We start from the raw sequence: 16967 nt of genomic DNA on the forward strand, positions 1-16967 counted from the left end.
CCAAAAACCTGATGAGAGTAAGTATATTTTTCCCATTCTTTAAAAATATCTTTGCTTTATCAGTGGTAAATTTTGTTTACTGAATGCATATGAGGGATCGATTTTATGCGCGTTGATGGACTGTGTTCCAGGTTTGATGGCACGACATCCTTGTGACCCCAATTCCTTATCGTTTCTTGACCATACTCGTGACAACCTTTTATTTTCTAGTTCTCTACGCCCAGAGCCTATGGTATCTGAAGCTATGTTCGCTAAAGGTGAGGAAGTTTTAAATCCTCCTCCTTTATCAGCGCTTACTTCTAGTGGGGTGATTTTCCTTCTGACATCTAGTGAAGAATCATCACCCTGTGAGGAAGAATCTTCTGTTGATACTACTGATGCCAGGAGTATCATGTGTGCTGTTGTAGGTTTAAGCCGAAAGAAAAAACATCATCCCTCATCGAGTAAAGCTGCAAGTGACACCAAAATCACGGTTGAAGCCACCGCAAGTGAAGAAAAGCAGCCCGCAACCGATCAGGTTGTAATTGACGTTGATGCACCCAATCTAATTGGGAAAGGTAAAGGTCGATCTTCAAAGCCTTCTATGCCTGTACCAAAGAATTCTAAGAAAATGCGTCTTGGCGACTGCATAAATCTTGTTGCTTCTACCCAAGTTACCACAGGTAATATGTCTTGTGATAATGTGTTCTTCTGCTTTATTTTATTTTATTTTATTTTATTCTTTAAATATGATTACATTAATTATATCCACGGACTCAATCAAGATGCCCCTCAAGGGTATTGTAATTGAAGAAAACGTATCTCCTCCAACATCTCCACCCGGGTCTCCACCAAAATCACCACCAAAATCTCCACTAAGATCACCACCAAAATCGCCACCAAAGTCTCCACCCCCGCAGATGAGGACAGAACAATTGCATCAAAGGATGGACTCCTGAAGAACAGTCCTCAAGTTAATCCCTCAGATATGGACCAATGTTGTTAGATTAATTCTCCACCTGCTTCTCCCCATCATCATAAAGATAAATAAGGCCAACACATTCTTTCTATCGGACCACAAGCATCCTCTTCTCAATTTCAAGAAGATATGGGACCTGTTGTGCTAAAAGTAGTCAAATAATTATTAACTAAATTACGCTAATCTAGACACTAAGTACTACTCTAGATTCTTTAAACTCGACTAAACTACTAACCGGCAAGTGAACCGACCGACTCTAGTATAGCTAAGTATGTTCGGATATCGAACCCATGAGACTCTTTAAATTACGTACATTAACTAATTAATTAGACTCTACTAACTGACACGACTATTGATTTATTATCATTAAAGGGGGGGGGTTAAACTAAATAAACTAATTAATAAAAGACAATAATGAAACACAAGACTGTTTATTAACGGAGTTTTTGTTAACGGAGTCCATATGTTATTATCTTGGCTCAGATTACGATCTTTATTCTTATTACCAATCAATGTTCTCGCATCTGGCTGTTTTGAAGTTTCTGCGGATGGTTGGAGTCTAGACCAGATTGAACCCCGCGTTGGTCTGTTTACCTGTGTATTCTTGAATTCCACCTTTGTTGTCTATTTACCCGCGTATTCTTGACCCTAAAGTTTTCTCTGTCCTAGCAAAACGTTTTGCTGCGCACATGATCTCATCCCAATTCCCAGTTAAACATCTGATTAAGGCGCCACTCCGCACGTTCTTGAGGAAAGCACCACACAACATATCTTCACTAATTCCACCATGTTCAAACTCTCATCATTAAATCGAGTAATGAAATCTTCAATAGATTCATTATCTCGTCTAATGACATCCAAAATTTCATATGGGTCCCGCGTGTGTTTTTATAGTTGGCAAAAATGTTGTGAAAACTTAGCTACCAAATCATCCTAACTCTTGATTTGACCATCCGGTACTTTTTCGAACCACTCACAGGCCTGGTAGCTCCCGTAAATATTAAGGCAAACATATGACACCCGTAAGGAAGAGTCCAACCACTGACCCCTCTTATAGCAATGAAATTGAGCAAATGATCACTCGAATCCGTCATTCCATTATAGTTTCCCAAGTTGGTAGGATTTTTTACAATAACAGGAAATGGAGCTGTAGCAATACGTGGGACAAATTTTGACTTTTCCGCGAACTCCGCGGGACGATACGGCTTTGTAAAATCTTCTTCCGCATCGCTACAGTACTCAGTATGCCTGACCATCGCACACGAGCGACTAGTCTCTTCTTTAACATACACTTGACTATCATCACTAAAATAATTGGCCTCATCACGACGATACGTAGGATCTCTTCTTATAGAAGCATGACTTTGATCGTACTCAGTTCTGCGGGAGTTTTCCCGCATAACTGGATTACCTCTGTCATGACTTCTCTCTTCCATTTCTTCCTCATAAAATACCTCAGTATTGACACTCTCTTGCATCTGACTTCACTTAATTCTTGAAGGAGGAGATGGAGATCGGGATGGAACATCTTCATACGTTAGTGTTCGTGCACGGATTCGTTCCTCCCGTAACATACGCTCGTATTCAGCGATAACTTTTTCCTATTGCAATTGTAACCACTCTTCTGGAGACTGGAATTTATCAGATCTAAGGATCTGACGGTGAGACCTCGTCAGAGGAGAATTGCCAGATCTGTCCTCCAGATATGGATTCGAACGAATTCTTCGAGTCTCCGTTGTCACACGTCCCAAATCTCTAGGAGTTGGACCCGTTGGTGCCACAAACCCAGCTGAAAGCTTTGTTACCACCGGAGTTTCCATTGGACCTTGATGAGATTGACTCAAACCATTCAAAACAAACAAAAACTTTATATTTCTAGCACAAACACGGATGGCGCCAATGAAGAAGCACAGATCTAAACCTGGATAGGCTATGTGACATTCATCATTTTCGGTTTAACATTGTATTTGTTTTTGAACGATAAACCTGACCCTTTTTATAAATCGGATCCTCTGATATTAATAAATATAGTGGTTTTTATGTTACAAATTTTTTCACACTTGTTGGATCGCGAAACGTCTCTTTCTGTACGTTAAAACACCCTTTTATGATTAAAAACGACTCAAACCGAACTTCAGGGACCCGAATCATCAATTAATCAAAGCTGGAGACCAACCCCACCCCTAGATAGCGCCGCGCCGCGCGGCCATCAAGTGGTCGCGCAATGCCTAACCATGCCTGCAGTATTTTCCCAGCTTGTTTTTGTTGTTTTATGCTTTGTTTGACCAAATTAACCTACCCATTTGCATGTAAACTCTTGAAAGAAACACTACCCACAAACCTTTACTCTTCCCCTATATAAACAAGACCATATCACCCATTTTTGGTTGTTCCTTCTTCTGTAAATCCCCTCTCAATCTAAGATCCAAGTGTTTATCTTCAACCTCTTGTTAGTTTGACTTCTCAAGGTCAAACTAATGCTAACCTTGTTTATAACTAATTCTTGTTACTTAACGATTGTTATTACAACATATATATATGTATATATAATATACCCCTTGTTTCCTTCGGTTTTCACTTCTCCCTGTCATTGGTTGGTTGCGGTGGGATACTATAAGGCAATGGTACATGGAGAACTATTATAGTCCTTGTTTATATATATTTCGTTTAAGCTTACTAATGTTTTTTAGTTCCTTACTTACTTTTATTTTCCAATCATTTTAATAGTTCAATGGTATTGGGTATGTGGCCACCATTTTCGGTTTCATCCCGAGTCAAGAGCCGAACCAAAACCGAACTTTTGTTTTAATACTTTATTGTTAACATATTGTATGAAAGATTTGAGTATTATTATTTTTAAGTTTATTTTAATGAGTTCTATGACATTGGATATGTGGCAACCATCCTCGGTCTTATTCTGAGTCAAGGGTTGAACCAAAACCGAACTCTTGTTTAAATGCTTTATATTTAAAATGATTTACTAATATGTTACAAGTAAGATTTGTGTATTATAATTTCTAAGTTCATTTTAATAAGTTCTATGGTATTGGGTATGTGGCAACCATCCTCGGTCTTATTCCGAGTCCAGGACTGAACCAAGACCGAACTAAACCGAGTTCACTCGCTTAAGACACACAAGTGTGTTTTTGGCCACCGAATCTCATCTTTATTTAAAACTATATTATAAAACAAATTTTAATTTTTTTCTCAAAATACTTGGTATGTCGGATCCAACTTGATATTATAACAAGGTTGGACCGACAAAGCCAAACACTCGCTTAACGGATGTTGTGGTTCTTCCTAATAGAACTACTCACTTGGTTAAGTTTCTTTTAATTTTATTGAGTTATCTCATGACATGTATCACTTTGGAAATGTTGGGTTCGGGTTTGACAATTTATCAAGACCCGAACCGACTAAACCAAACACTCGTAAAAATTTCGTTTTAGTATCTATTTAACAAAGGGTCTTGCATTATCGCAACTATACCCTATATATTTACTTAACAAAGGTTAAGTAAAACTAATGAGTAGAATACCGAGACTCGAACGAGCAAACTTACTTTTCAAAAAGCGTTAATCCAAGTTCTTAGATATTTACGTTTTAAACCTCAAACTTTGATTAACTATTTAACTTGTCATTTTATTTTACTTTAAAGTCTTTCAAGACCATCTTCTAAACCGAAACCCCTTTTTACCTAGACCTCCCTCGTTGAACTTATTATCCCGGTTTATCACAAACAACCCTTCAAGTTATTTATTTCATGTGAGTACCTTTTCATCCCCTAGTTTTCATCTTTACGTTTTGGGGGTGGCATTTCAAACGCATCCAAACAAAAGTGATTTATACATTGTGTCTTAAACCACAAATATCTATAGTAGATGTTCACTTAAATAAATGCTCGATTTGGTGCTATACGCTCTATATGATTACTTGCTAACGTGTTTATCGCTTTCGGTTGGTTTGCCTCAATAAGTATGATCATACGCTCCCCTAACTATTTTAGCTTAAGTGCTAATAGAATAGGACCTCATTATTCGAGTATATTTGGTTGTTACCATATAGAAATGTGCCTCATTTCTCCGAGTACGATTGGTGGTTACCGATTCGAAAAGAGCCACATTTATTTATTTTCAAGTTGTTTATCCAAGTTGTGTGCTTTTATTTATTGTTGTATATACGAGTTTGTGATTTTCATTTTATATTTATTATTCTCAAAATCTATGAAAATTGTTTACCAACATTCGTGTTGACAAAGTTTATTTTATGCAATGTTACATGTTTGATAATTGCTTGAACGAAGAATTGAGGAACATAGCTTGTTTTGAGACCACTAAGTAATTAGTCGAAGAAACAATTTTATATTTGTTTACTTGCATTCAAATTTGTTTTGTACGAACAAGATGTGTTGTGTATTGATTTATGAAATTAATGAGTTGATTAAATATTGTCAATTTAATAGTGTCTTGTGTTCTTGGGCAATCCATTGCACCCCGACATGTTCCGTCGCCTTTGGTCGGGGTGTGACAGTCTAGACCAATGGTTCCACAGGATACGGGTCAAATAACGAGTAACACAACGGTTTAAGCTCAACTTAACAAGTCCGGTGATGAAAACCTGCAAAACATAACACCGTGAGCTCGTTATGGGAAGAACAAGAGGGGGGGTCTTCCCGTAACCACCCTCTGGCATGAGATTAAGTATCGTTCTTAGAGAGAGAAAGTACTTTAAGTGATGAATGTAATATGTGAAGTGCCAATGAATACCTTGTGATGATGGAAAGGGTATTTATAGCTGATGGTTAAGGGGAACATTATTGGTACAACTGTCATATTCTAGAAGATGCTCTTTGTAACAAACTGGACACGTGTCCGCATATGATAGGACATGACAACTATCCATGTGCACGGTTATAACAACCTTGCCAGCTGTCCTTCCTTGATTGGTTGTTACATTACGTGCTTTCCAGGAAGGAATCTTCGCGTAAATCTTCTAGAATGAAGTTGGTTACATCTGATTTGCTGACATCACTCTTATGTCATCTCGCGCATGGGGGAAACATATTGTGGATGAATTTTGAGGGAGTCTTATACGATCCGCAGATAATCGCTTGAGTTGTTCTTTAATCTTCCTTTGACTTTAGTTATGCGTGTGATGAGAATGTTCTGCGGGCGACTTCTGAGGAAGCCTTGGATGACCCGCAGGCCGCATCTTACCTTTTATGGGTTTGGTATGAGTCAGTATGAATTTTTAAAATAGAGGGTTAGAATGTGTATGAGTCAAGATGAGTAAAGTTAACCCATCTTGATCCAAGTGAAGGTTAAAATACAAAGAGTTACAAAAACCCATAAAAAAATTCAAAAAAAATTTATAAATAAATAATAACTCAAAATATAAATTAAAAACGCAAAATGTTTCCCCGTCGTCCTCGTTCATAAAAAAACCCCTGGTTTTGTATCGGTTCAGGTTAGATTTTTTCGGGGTTTTTTTCGGCTCGGTTTTGCCTTTTTTCATTTCGTCCGGTTTAAATATCTGTTCGATTTCAATGATTTCGGTTTCGATTTCTCAATTTCTTTTCAGCTATGTGGGTTTTCTTTGAAATACAATTAGATGGAGCTTATTTTAGTCCATTCTAACCCATAACCAAAATTCACTATCATTTCTCTATCCTATCTTGACCTCATTAGAAAATTCTTTTGATCTATCATGACACATTACAATTTTAAAAGTTATCCTTATTGACCCAAAGCAACCCAATTGGGTTTTGTTTTGCCATCCCTAACTTTTATACGCACCGAACTATAGTTAAAAGTGTAAGACTATGTGTTTTTGGCTTCGACCAGGTCATTCACGCACACCATAACACCTCCTAATGAGCTCATACGAAATGATTAATGTTGAAACAAAACATTAAAATTAATAGCCAATCATTTATATTTATATAAACTATAAAGTAATAGCTATAGTTTTATATGTAGACTCTCGGTTACATCATTAAAGCTTTTCTTTTTTTCAAAGAAAGAAATAGTTTTAAAAATATAAGACACCGCCGTATCAACTTATTAGATAAATAATATCCGAAATATTGAAAAGAGATTGAAAATACTTGAAAAACCAAAAAAGAGTAATATCACAAGCAATATGATATAGAGCTGGCTGTGAAAACCTCCTTCTACTCTCTCTCTGTGTGTCTCAAGGTACTTGACATTCTATAAACACACACTATAAACACACACTATTTGAAGGAATATAGGTCCTGATTTTGGTGTGAATTAGTGTTACGGTTTTGATTTGGGAAGAATGAGTGCATCTCGGTTTATAAAGTGTGTGACCGTGGGCGATGGAGCAGTCGGTTAACTCAATTCAACTCTCTATTTCATTTTCCTTTTTTATTTTTATTATTATTATTATGGTTTTCGACTTCTATTTTGACCTACTTTTTGGTTCATTTCCTAGTTTGGCTTGATAAATAAAGTAGATTAATAGATGACAATGGGTGCTACTCATGTTATTCAATTATTGTTTTTTAGAATGTTGTTTTTAAATCAGAATTGAATGAGTGTGGCATGTTAGATGCACCTACCTTTTGCGTCTATAAATGTAACTTGTATGAAATAAATTGGGATAAGGGTGTCTAGGCCTATGGAGACTGGCGGACCACCTTCCTAATAAAGTCGGCGGCCCAGTTATTCGAATGTCGAAAGATACAGTAATCATATGTATACAACCAGATACGAGGTTGTTATGAGAATCTAGTTATTCAAATAGTTGTAAAATAACATGACCATGTTTAACTTCAGTCACCTGATTATTTGATTTTGATTTTTCATGTCACAATAATCTGTGTGAAAATAAACATCCCAAAACCAACCTTTATAACCGAACTAAATGATTGATCAATATGTTTTAATTTTAATCTATGTATATACTAATATATATATATATATAGGGTGAGGATCCTAAGAGAACTTTTTGAATGGAGAACTTTGAGAATCATTTTGAGCCACAAAAAAACCTTTTAAAAATATAATAATAAAACGAAAAAAAACAAAAATTTTTAAAAAGTAAAAAAACCAATTTTTTTTTCATCCCGATTTCATTAAAAAAAAAGAAAAAAACCACATAGTTATACACATATGTATATTTGTATTTAATCTTGATTTACATAATGTACACATATGTACATTATCATTTAATTTATTTTAATTGTACATATGTGTATAAAGAAATAACATGTATAAAATTAAAAAAATAAGTATTATACATATGTGTATAATTTTGCTAAACCGATATTTTTTTATGAAATCGGGATGAAAAATAAAAAATTTTGTTTTATATCTTTTTCTATTTTTTTAAGAAAAAGTGTTTTTTGTGGTCTAAACTGGTTCTCAATTTCAAAATCGTTCTCACATGATCCTAATCCTATATATATACATATATATATAGGTATATATATATATATGTATTATTCAATGAAGGTTACCAATATATTCACTCTATATATATTAATATAGTTATTGTTTACATATATCTAACATTTTTTAGACAAACGAATGTGAGTAGTAAGAGAATGACAACACATATACCATGAGATAAAGAAACCGGGAATTTTAAGCTCAAACTTTCAGGTTGAATTACATTATATTGGACCATTTAGTCAGGACCGGGCATTTCAAGACCAAATCTAGTTGATGGTTGACTGACCCCTGACTGAACATACCAAACCAACATGTAAAACAGGTTAATTGAAATTGATTTACCAAAACTGATCGGTTATCATTGGTTAACTGGAAGTTTGGTTATGGTTCCGGTTTTGTGTCAAAATCGACCCATGCACAGCCTTAGGTTCTTTGGGAAAGTTCCGTAATGGTCAATTTGTATTTATAACCCAAATTTAGGTTCATTGGTATCACAGGTTAATATCTTCTTGTTTTATAACCTACTGACCTAACTGGCTAAACAAATAGAGTTTTAAGGGGACAAGAGCTTTCACTGATAGATATTTAGGGCCATAGTAGTCAAATCTGAGTGAATCTTGACCGTCTATATTCTTGTAATAATTAATAATCTGGATTGTGATCTGTGAGGTGACTAATGCTTTCATTGATTGATATCTTATTGGTCTACTTTCTATATATGATAACGGGATTACGTGCCAACGGTTTTCGACAATTTTAGTGCAAATGTGGTGGTAGATGGAAGCACGGTTAATCTTGGGTTGTGGGATACTGCAGGTTGATTTCTTAGTTTTAATATAAGTTGGAAAGATCTTTTTTCTTTATTTCTGTTTTGTTTGGTTTTAAAACTATGTTTTTGTTTTGAACAGGACAAGAAGATTACAATAGACTGAGACCATTGAGTTATCGTGGTGCTGACGTCTTCATACTTGCCTTTTCTCTTATTAGCAAAGCCAGTTATGAGAACATATCAAAAAAGGTGATTCTGTCTTTATTGATTAATTGTTTTAGTTACCGAACGAATCCAATTTTACTTGCAATAAAGGAAATAGTGATTTTTTTAGAATTAAGAAGAATAATCCATATCGTGTTTCAAATGTAGGAAAGTTTTTTTTATAATAAAAGTTATTTAAATATTTCGAAGGCATTATAAATTCATCTGTGGTTTCTTCTTCATGGTTCGGTTTACCTTCCCGTAAAAAACATGTCTAGTTCAGTTTTGTACATATAATGTTTTGACTTTCAAATCAGAAGTCAAATGGTTCTTGTTACAAGTTTTCAACATGAACAACTTGAAGTTTTTGAAACTCAGATGACTGTTTAAATATTCATGATTTTATATATTTATGAACATTTTTCCATTTGAAACAAATATTGGATCTCTCTTTTTTGGAATATGATTGGATATTTAGGTCATGATTGAGGTTTGTTTTATGTTTATTGCAATGCTCAGTGGATTCCTGAATTGAGGCACTATGCGCCTGGTGTTCCAATCATCCTTGTTGGAACAAAGCTCGGTTAGATTCTTTCAACCTTAATTAATTACAAACAACTTATTACAATTATTATCATAGGATATAGGGGTGTTCACGGTTTGGTTCGAAACTGCCCAAATCTGTCATCGGTTTGGTTTCACGGTTGGTTTTCTTTTTTAACTTTTGGTTGGTTGGTTTGAAAATTTTCAAACCGTAGCGAACTGTTTGATTTACGGTCTGTACCGAAAACCAACCGTATAAAACAAGACTGGACCATATGATTTAATTATATATATTTTATATGTTATATATATGCGTATACAAATATATATTACTAAACATAATTAAATAAAACCTATCTGGGCGTATAATATACATTGCTAAGCACTGAGTAAACAAAAAAAGTGGGCTAAGCCCAAATTCAGTTTTCAAACGAGAATTCAAAAATCAGTTGGTGTTTGTCAAATTTTGCACATTACTAAGAACTGTACAATAAAATATAGCATCAGTTAGTGTTGTTAACTGTACAATAAAATGTAATAAATTATTTTGGATATATTTGTATAATACCCGACAATCCCAAATCATGAAACTAAACCGGAACCAAATTGTTACTAGCGGCTCAGTTTGGTTCGGTTAAAGAGTTCAACGGTTTGGTTTGGTTTACGAAAATCAAAAACTGTTACTAACGGTTCGGTTCACGGGTTGACCTTAAAACCACGAACACCCCTACTTTTCTATAATTAATTTTGCATTTGGTTCATCATACTTCATTTTAAGTTTATCTTTTGGTGGCAACTAGCAAGTAATGATTTCATTTTGCATATAATGTACCATACTTCATGTGGCTGTTTAAAATCCTCAGGATTTAATGATGTCATTACATGGTTGAGGTCTAAGGAAATATATTTCAGATGTTGAAACTTGAAAGCAAACATTAAATGGTCATATATTTTTTACAGTTGCACGTGGTTCACTTTGAACTAGGGCTGCATAATGCAGACTAGTCGAGCTTTTATCAAGCAACTCAAGCTCATTCGAGTCAAGATTTTATCGACTTCAAGCTAGAGCTCGAACATAAGATACAAACTTGAAAAATATAATAAGCCAAGCTTTTTAAGCCTTAAGTAATATGTGAACATAAGACATGGAGTTGGTAACTTATAACTTTGGAATGGGTTTTGTGGTATTATATTTATAAACTGAAATGGGTTTTGCTATCGGATTTAGCTTTTATGTATATATATCGAAATAAAACTGGTTGGAAAATACTTCTTGCATAACATTTAAGCTTTTAGAGCTTAGCTCGAGCAAAAGCTTGTTTAACAAAGAAGTTTCTCTATGAATTAAATGGCTAAATCGATGAATTAATGGTTAATAAGTAAATTTATCTTAAAGTTTTGCCAAAGATGGAAGCCTTGAAATTACATTGGGACACACAAAAATGGAAATATCTGCAGTCTAGTTATAGGTTGTCATAAATAAGAGGTTCACCGATAAATGGTTTTAAATGCCTTGTATTTGCATTAATAGAAAAATATATACAATCGATAAAGTCATTTGGGCTGACTTAAAATTAATTCTTTTGTAGATCTTCGGGATGATAAACAGTTTTTATCTGACCATCCCGGTGCAGTTCCAATCACAACGGCTCAGGTACCGACCACTCCCATTTAAATATTTTATTAATGGAAAATTACTAATAATGTTTTTTATACTTGTGTAAGGAGAGGAGCTGAAGAAGCTAATTGGCGCCCCTGCTTACATAGAATGCAGTTCAAAAACACAGCAGGTAATGTGATGTTTTTATTATTCGTATCATATATATATCAGTTGTCTTCCATCTCATGAAAATTGCAGGGCCTGACTTTCAAGTCAGGGGTAACTACGTAGTTCGAACTTGATTTTTTTTTGTCACAAATAGAATTAGTGTCTAGGCTATAAAAGCAACATACTTATTAAAATGTCAGCATGACCATTACACTTTTGAAATCTTAGTTCATTATGCAAAGTTATTATTTCAAACACAAAAAAACGCCTCATGACCCCTGAAAAAAAAGAAAAAAAAATGCTGTTCTTACCAAGAGTGTTCATTCAAATTAATCATTGGAGCAAAATTTGGAAGAATTTGGGGTATTCAGTTGGTTTTTATAGCCTAAACCCACAGAATTGTTACAATATTCATGGGATGTTCTAATTGAAACTGCAATGTTCTGGTATGACTTTATGTGTCTGTGTTAAGCCTGGCAAAATGGGCAGGGCGGGCTGGGTTCCGGGTCAAAACGGGTTCGTGTCAGAACGGATTCGGGTGAAAATGAGTTTGGGTCAAAATGGGCCGCTTAAAATTGGGTGTAGATGTTGCCTTCCTATATGGACCCATTTTAAGTTTTAAAGTATTATAAAGCGACCCATTTTAAAACAGTGTTGAATTTGCATCAACCCAAGTTGACCGTTATAATTTGAGTAAACCCTAATGAACCCATATAGGCATATACTTACCTTTCTGACCCAAGCCAACCCATTTGTCAATAAACGAGTTGTTATTGGCTTATTGCCACATATAGTTTTAGTGCATAATAAAGGTTCATGTTATCTTAAGACTTTCATAGAGATTTGGAATTAATGTGATCTTCAATGAACATCTCTAGTAATAACTTCAGTTTACATGGGATGTTATATTTTTTTCTTTAACCTTGATCTTGACCAAAACATTGTTATGGTTATTGCAGAATGTGAAGGCTGTTTTTGATGCAGCTATTAAAGTGGTTCTGCAACCACCAAAGCAAAAGAAGAAAAAGAAGCGAAAGGGTCAACGGGCGTGCTCCATACTGTAACTTTTGCAGAAGATTGAGTAAAACAAAAATGTGCAGAAAGTTGACATTTCATGGGTGAATGATTAAGTACTAATTACTCTTTATATAGTTTACTTTTGTTATGTTTGGAAGCAGTATGTGCTGTGTAAGTTGATATGTGTAATTCTTTGACACCGAAATAGTTGAGACTTTGGGGACTATGTGGTTAATATGTAATATAAAACTTTATGTAGACTGTAGAAGGTTGCTGATTTCACAAGGGTTTAAAATGAGACTAAATCTGAATGGGCATTGTATGCTTTGGTGGTGTTTAATGTCAGGTCCAATGCTATTAGAAAACCTGCTTCCTTCCTTTGTTTTGAAAAAGTCAAAACAGAACTTGATGGTTTTTAAGATGTTTTTATAGCACAGCCATTATCCTTTATTCGGTTTTATTGATCATTAACGATCAATCAAATGGTATATACTTGAAGTTACAAAAACTGTATATTAAGTTATAACTAAAGGTATGAATGTTGAAACACGTCCACCATTACCTATTGGAACAACATGATTCTTCCACCTTTTAAAATTTTCCGTTTAATGGGATGATATTTATGGATCTGTCATCGTTCCAGTTCCTACTCCTGCTTATACGGTGGTGTGCTGGTGGATCGTTAATCGGTAGCCCCAATGTCTCTAGTTCTTAAGGTGTTAGTAGATTTATTGATATGCCGGTCTGATTTTTATATCACTTTCACCTATGTTGAATCTTTTATTCTGTTTCGTGTGGAAATTAAATCAAAGGTAGCCCAATAACGCATCCAGATTGATGGTGAGGCTCTCACGACTCTGATCTTTAAGCCGCAGTTTCCATCAGAGTGCTGCTCTTGTATTTTGTAAGAGGATTGGATAACAGAGTAGTTATCATCTTCAATTTGGATACACTCTAATGTTGGGATGTACCCCATGTCTGGTGGAATCCTTTAAAGGGAATAGCATCTGTACAACACTAATCGTTTGAGACATGGGAAGTTGATGGCAGAGGCTTCCCATATATTAGTTGCTGCCCCGTGTCCCACTGGGGTCCAACGAAGGCATGTGTTAGTAGCTTTAGAACCTCGAGATTTGGTAAAGACTGAATACTCCATGGAAGAAAACATCCTCGTACTGTAAGCTTTTTCAATGACGCAGGAAACCTGATCATGTTTTTCTTTTTGGATCTCAGTGAGCTTGCACAACGTATCTTCAGTATCTCGAGGAAGGTGAGTGATCGTAAATCATATTTCCTTTCTCTGTGAAGGGAGCACGAAAGCTTCTTAACACCTGGAAAATAGTCCACCCAATTTGTAGGCTCATGTCCCATGCCCACACTGGAAATGGTTTGCAAATTCATCAACGGCATCTCAAGTGGAGGAAACTTAAGTGTCTGTTGACAATGCAAGTGCCTTAGATTCACCAAGTTTGATATGGTATCTGGGAGCACCAAAGGGTAATATATAGACCTTTCAACGGTGAGGGTTGTAAGGCTTCTAAGATGGCATATTGCGGACTGGAAATCTCTATCTTCATTCTGAATTGCAAGGTACCTTAAGTTAACTAATAATGATATCACCTCTGGAAAATAGTATTTTGGACCTCGTTTTAGATCCAGAACCGTTAAGAGCCTCCAAGAACGAGAACACTTCAGATGAATGTAACGTTCAAAGGACCATGGTGGGTAAGACGGAAGAAACTGTATCAATAAGCGGCTAGTCTTGTATGGCGCAATGATACGATTTCCCCATCCTATTACTTTTACGCTGAACCTTTCTTTTGTTGCAATTTCCGACCTGAGCTCCCTCAAAACATGATGAACGAAGAAAGTTTTGATGGCACCGTCGAACTTTCTACCTTGAACAAGTACAAGATTTCTGTCAACTAGTTCCATCAGGTAATCCTTTGCGGTTTCCTCCAAGCTTTGATTTTCGGATTCTTGTATAAATCCCTCAGCAATCCATAACCATATCAACCGTGTCACTTGAAACTTATAGTCTTCTGGGAAGCCTCCTAGATAAAGAAAGCAGCTTCTCAAGTGAGAAGGCAAATGGTTAAGAACTCGACTTCCTGTGTTATTGTCAGGGAAAACCACTTTCAGCACATCCCATGCCTCATTGTTCCAGATATCGTCAATGACAAATAAATATCTCTGGTCCATCAAGCTCTTGTGCAACTTTCCACGAAGATGAGAGTAATCATGTGTTTTATCAGGGTCTATTTCAACTCCAATGGATGCCAATATTTGACTTAACAGATCCGTTTTTTCGTATGTTTGAGAAACAGTGACCCACCCACGTATATTGAAATGATAACCAACAAAACCGTCATTGAATACTTTGGTAGCAAGGGTAGTCTTACCTGATCCTCCCATGCCAACAATAGAGACGATATTCAGCTTCCTTGTATCTTCCGCAAGTTTTCCTCGTACGATTTCATCCCACACTTGTACATTTCTGGAGGAATTAAAACCAGAAGAAGCAGATGGGGTTTCCAGACCGTCGGTTCTCGGAGTTGGAGATGATAATTCAGTTATATTCTTGTTATTGAGGATGCTAAAGTAATCCTCCTTAATAGACTTGATCGATCTCATAACATCCCCAATAATCAGAGGGGAGTCAACAATGCAAAATATTGCATATAATATATTGTCCTTGGTATTTAAATCGGCAACGACAAACAGATCAACCATATCCAGTATCTATTCTGCTACATCCTGGGATCTTGTCTTGAGATATGCTACTTGTTCAAGCTTATATAATAGGTTTTGGAGCATCCATCCAAGCTCTTGATAGAGCAGTTGTATATGATGTATTTCACATGACATAGATAGGAGTCTGCTGACATGTGGATTATTGTTATTCATGTCAATCAACCGCTTCAGTTTCTTCATCAACGGTTTCAGCGGACGGTATGCCATCTTGTTTTTATTGAAATTCATGTTTGCTATTGGTCATCCATTTTCAATAGTTGATTGTCCAATTTGTCAATAAAGAACAATGTGAAAAGTTAGAAGAATTTATGGGTGGATTTGTCTTTTAGGGAGAAGAAAAAACGGGCAAAAGTGTGAAAGTTGGTGGAAATTATTTATGAATACAACCATTTTTTCGGTCAAAACTAAGCTCGGTTTTACATCATTGCTAAAAGTTCCTAACATATTGACATCTTTGCAAACCTGTTCCAGCCAAGTAGGCATTTGCTGTACCACTACTCACTAGACATCATAAAATGAGATTTCAAGTGCTTAAACGGGTATAAAATTAAGATATTATATATATATATATATATTGTAAGGCCCCGGTCCCAGTGCCCTACATTCTCGTTGGATTTTCTCATAAACACAGTTCTAAATCTCAGGGTGAATTAAAACTTTTCACGGAATATGAAAACACCAAACATTCATTACAAAATATTAAAATCATAACTTTAAACTTTCAAATTATCTTAACATAAAATATCATAACTTTTCTTCACTAGATGTCGGTCAGCTCAGTCCATGCCATGTGTCCCCCTCAAGCCAGATCCTTCATCCTATTTGTCTACGTGCATACTAAAAGTCAGCTACGCTGAGTGAATTCTAGTTAGTCAGGCAACATACATTACATTCACATACATACTTATACATATCCGAAGACACATATTAATTTCTTAACCTGCTTATACTTCATTCATACATACATACATATACATTCATACTTAATACTTTCATACTTTCATTCCTTCATACTTTCTTTCTTTCATATATTCATACTTTCATATTTTATCTTACTTTACATACATACTTATACGTTTTAAAGAGCATTACGCTCTACTGCCCCGAGTATTATTAGGGCTCGGTCCCTTTTCTTCCTCGGATATTATTAGGGTTCGGTCTCTTTTCTTTCCATACAACCACACCATACATTTCTTTATATTTATTTTTATACGCTTTCATACATACTCTTAGTCATTCATATAACATACATATATCATTCATGCATCATATATAAAACTCACATTTCCTAGCGATACGTGCAATATCCGAAGATCATTCACGTACCGACAAACATTCATTCATAACCTCAATCACTATCACATAAATCATATAAGGCATACACTTACCACTTAAGGTAAGCGTTTTAACTAATCACATCGAGTATGCACACAGCCCCGGAAACATAACAAGGAAAGGGGCTAGAAACTCACCTGTAAGCGATTCCTTTATGAATTTACGGTTATACCCTTCTTGAGCTGTGCACGTCTAACTGTG

At 35.5% G+C, this 16967-nt stretch overlaps 2 pseudogenes across 1 annotated transcript; one reads left to right on the forward strand and one right to left on the reverse strand.

Moving 5' to 3' along the window:
• Positions 1-229: 229 nt before the first annotated feature.
• On the forward strand, positions 230-12983 carry LOC143581495 (rac-like GTP-binding protein RAC1; annotated as a pseudogene). Its single transcript, XR_013143832.1, has 7 exons — positions 230-662; positions 9070-9192; positions 9285-9394; positions 9869-9932; positions 11482-11546; positions 11617-11682; positions 12620-12983. The product of XR_013143832.1 is annotated as a rac-like GTP-binding protein RAC1 (transcript).
• A 460-nt stretch (positions 12984-13443) lies between these two features.
• On the reverse strand, positions 13444-15957 carry LOC143581496 (putative late blight resistance protein homolog R1A-10; annotated as a pseudogene).
• Between the last annotated feature and the right edge of the window lie 1010 nt (positions 15958-16967).

Source organism: Bidens hawaiensis, unplaced genomic scaffold, assembly GCF_021521415.1.
Source record: "Bidens hawaiensis isolate Kalapana, Puna unplaced genomic scaffold, B.hawaiensis_p1.1 tig00031081_1, whole genome shotgun sequence".
In the NCBI taxonomy this organism is placed as follows: Eukaryota; Viridiplantae; Streptophyta; class Magnoliopsida; order Asterales; family Asteraceae; genus Bidens; species Bidens hawaiensis.